Here is a 4,068-nt window from a genome sequence, read left to right on the forward strand (position 1 = left end):
AAGACAAAGAAGTACAACATTGTTGATTATATTACAAGGGAAAAGGAAATGAACATCCTATGGATCCCTAGAAGCTCGAGATGCTGGAAGACGAGATACACAAAGCTTCTTGATCTCTCTCTCATACGCTGCTTCCATATCTGTTTTTTTTCTTAGCAAGTCGATCATAATTCCTCTTCCAGAACTTGGAAGACTGAGGAAGCAGAGAAGTCCAGGCATCATTCGGATCATCTATCACCTGATGCTCGAGGAACTCAATCAGAGCGTCCTTCTCCTTAAGTTGTTGAAGCAACTCTTCTCTTTCACGGATCCAGGCACGTGAAAGGTCTTCTTCTCTCAACTCCTCTACATCTTGGTTGGGGAGGGTTGAAGGCCCAGCCACAACCAACGGTGTAAGTCTCGGGTAATCATATGGCATAAGATACTCAGAAGCTCTATGTCTGACCCAAGAAGTATACGGCTCCAATGCAATGCAGTTCTTCGGACCCAATTCATTTCTACCCTTCTTGTGAATCTTGCGCCAAGCGCGGACCATCCTGGCTTTCAGGCCTTGGGGATCTTTACCCTCCTGAAAGAACACACCTTCTAACAGAATGTTATGAGGTTTATCCTTTAGGGGGAACCCAAGCTGACGATGTGCTAATATAGGATTGTAGCTGATCCCACCACATGTACCAAGAAGAGGCACATTAGGGAATTCACCACAATAATCAATGATCTGAACAGTATCATACACGCGATCATACCAAGAGATATCGTCATTAGTGAGAGACATAAGTCTCGTAGACCACCGTAGACATCCCTTGTTCTCCTTGAAAGCGACCGTCTGCGGTAAGTGAGAAATAAACCACTTATACAACAGAGGCAAACAGCACACAATAACTCCTCCACCCTTTGCATTCCTCAGGTGCAAAGAGACATAGGCATCACCCAACAGAGTCGGAACGGGATTAAGAACAGAGAAGATCCTAATGGTGTTCACATCCATAAATTTGTCGATGTTGGGGAACAATACCAAACCATAGATGAGCAGCACAAATAAAGCCTCAAAGGCATCCTCACTCATGGCCTTCCCATAAACGGTAGCTTGAGCGATGGGGAAATCAGAAGGAAGACCCTGAATTCCACCTTCGGTGGTCATATGCGCTTTAATCAGGGATTCATCTATGTGCAACAAGTCTGCGATCTCTCGAGAAGTCGGAATACTCTCTAAGCCACTGAACGGCACCTGATCCAGAACAGGAATACCCACAAGATGAGCATACTCCTCGAGCGTAGGCAACAGCTGAAAGTCCGGAAAAGAGAAGCAGTGATACAGAGGATCATAGAACTGCGCCAAAGTACTCATCAACCCTTCATCAACCTGAGTAGTCAACAGAGGCAGAAGCTTCCCATAGCGAGCTTTGAAACCCAAGGGATCTAATACATAGGATGTCAGATTCCTTAACTCTTTCACATCGGGCTGTCTAAAGCTTTACTTCTTTGTATGCCTTTTTGGTCTTTCCATGTCTGAAAATTTTGCAAATAAACCCTTTAAGTTCCTTGAAAATTTTCTGATTTTTCTGATGACATGAATGCAGATGAATGTATGAATGCATGAATGCAGCAATCACACTCAAGGATCAAGCAAATCACACCAGACAAAGGTCATGGGAAAGCTCATAGTATCCTTAATATTAATCATCCATTTTGGTGGATTATGGTTTTCACCTTATCGACACCCAAGTTCCATTGATATTAACAATACATGAACCGGCTCAATTATCCTTAATATCAATCATCCATTTTGGTGGATTATGGTTTTCACCTTATCGACACCCAAGTTCCATTGATATTAAGGATATCTGAACGACTCAACCATGAATCACGGGTTTGTTGAGAGTCACGAGCATGGAGTCTTGGTTAAGAACCACCCAAAGGGAGTGTACTAGGGTTTAAACCTGCCGAACATGTTCTACAAGAGGTTCCCATAGTCATCATCCCATCTTTCGAATATTATCGGAGGAACGAATACTCGTATTCCAAAAATATTCTCAAGAGAGACTCTTATGAGTGTAGTATCGCGTAACAATCACATCAGATCTTACATCTGAACGACCTCCGCACTACGTCCTAAAAATAGGCCAAGATGGGCTTGGTAAACTAAGGTCCTTGGCTTCTAAGGCACATGATTGAAAGAATAATGCCTAACCACAAATAACTTGTGTGACATTATTAATCCAACATGACCTCCACCAAGTGAATGGACTCGCAAGTCAACTTGTTAAGGAATACTCCACACAAGTCGACAAGACTATGCCATTCTCCTATCCTAAGGTGCACTCGAGTTCGGGTATAGAACTCATCTCACAGAGATCACCAGCAAACAGCAATTGTATATCAAGCAATTCAATCATTACAATCAATACAGTCATCCCAAATTGTACAAAAATATGTCATATAACAAATAAACAATATCAAACAACAAGGGTGAAAAGTAGGCAAAACCACCAAGGATGGTTGGTATCCCCAGCAGAGTCGCCACTTTTCTGTAGCGGTGTATTCGTCACTTTATGATTTATTGATTAAACTAAAAGCAAAGCATACAAAGAATCGAGTCGCCACCGCACTTTTATTTATCCAAAGGAATGGCTAAAAAGCGAACAAAAGCCTAAGAAGTTTTACACATAGAAAACTAATGAAAAGATCAGAGATCTGGGTAAGGGGTTAATTACGCAATGGGAAGGTGTTAGGCACCCAAAACGTCCTAGGTACTCCTACGGAGCCCTTTTCACACTTGTTGTACGAAATGTTATTTGTTTATGAAATATTTATTGTGCAAACATGGATTGAAGGGATGAGGAAAGAATGTACAAGTTATTATTTTTGTGTTTGGATGGATAACCATTGCCTACGTACCTTTACAGGATCAAAACCTCGTAGTTCGGCTAAAAGATTTCCAAAATATGAGTGGGTTCATTTTAAACAAAAGCCCTAAGGTCTTTCCTTATCCACGGGAGAAAACTCAACCTTATACAAACAACAAGTCCACCATGTGAGAAAAGCTTCAACTTGCTAGTGAGGGGTTAACCCTATAATAAGCAAGGAAGTCTTACAATTCTATCACTAAGGACAAAAGGTGAGATTAACATCAACCACTAAGATAATTGAGATCTATGGCTAATGTATGAAAACTTATCAAGAATGGACAAAGCCACAAAACGATTGAATGAGTGAAATTAACCAATTAGGATTATTCACAAAAGTGGTCAAAGTATGATTAGAATTCAATTCAAAAGAAGTATTATGAAAATGAAGTTTGGAAAATCAAAGGCTTAAGGCCTAGGTTTCTAATTTGAAATCATGTCAAAATGTTTGCACAATAGTTTTCAAATTTGAGTTAACATGCAAATGGAGGTTTAAAGAAACAAAAAGGTGGGAGGGTGAGGAAGTAAAACTTCTTAGATGTTCACCTCTTGAGATCATATGTAGATGATCCAAGTTATTCCTTTGGAATAGGCAATGAGCAATAAGCAAATAACAGATGGACAAAGTAAACGGATACCGGATGCCAATCAATGGACTTATTCCAATCTCCTAAAACAAAGGTAAACAATGATACCAGATGCCAATCAATGGACTTATACTAGTCTCACAAAACAAAAATGGATACCGGATGCCAATCAATGGACTTATTCCAATCTCCTAAAGCAAAATGGATACCGGATGCTAATTACTGGACTTATACCAATCTCCTAAGGCAAAATGAAACAATGATACCAGATGCCAATCAATGGACTTATACTAGTCTCACAAGAATGATCATAGGAAACAACTGCCAATAAATGGACTTACAATTGACTCCTCACAAGAAACGAACAGCAAATGCAATAAGCAAGAGGAAACAAGTTGCCAATAAATGGTCTTACACTCGACTCCAAGGAAAGGAATGCCAATGAATGGTCTTAGTTCCAACTCCCACCAGATCATAGGAAACAACAGCCAATAAATGGACTTACAATTGACTCCTCAATGGACAAACAAAAATGTCACAAGGATATGAACAATGATCATGAAATGATGTACAAT

The sequence above is a fragment of the Lathyrus oleraceus genome, chromosome 2 (assembly GCF_024323335.1).
Source record: "Lathyrus oleraceus cultivar Zhongwan6 chromosome 2, CAAS_Psat_ZW6_1.0, whole genome shotgun sequence".
NCBI classification, from domain to species: domain Eukaryota; kingdom Viridiplantae; phylum Streptophyta; class Magnoliopsida; order Fabales; family Fabaceae; genus Lathyrus; species Lathyrus oleraceus.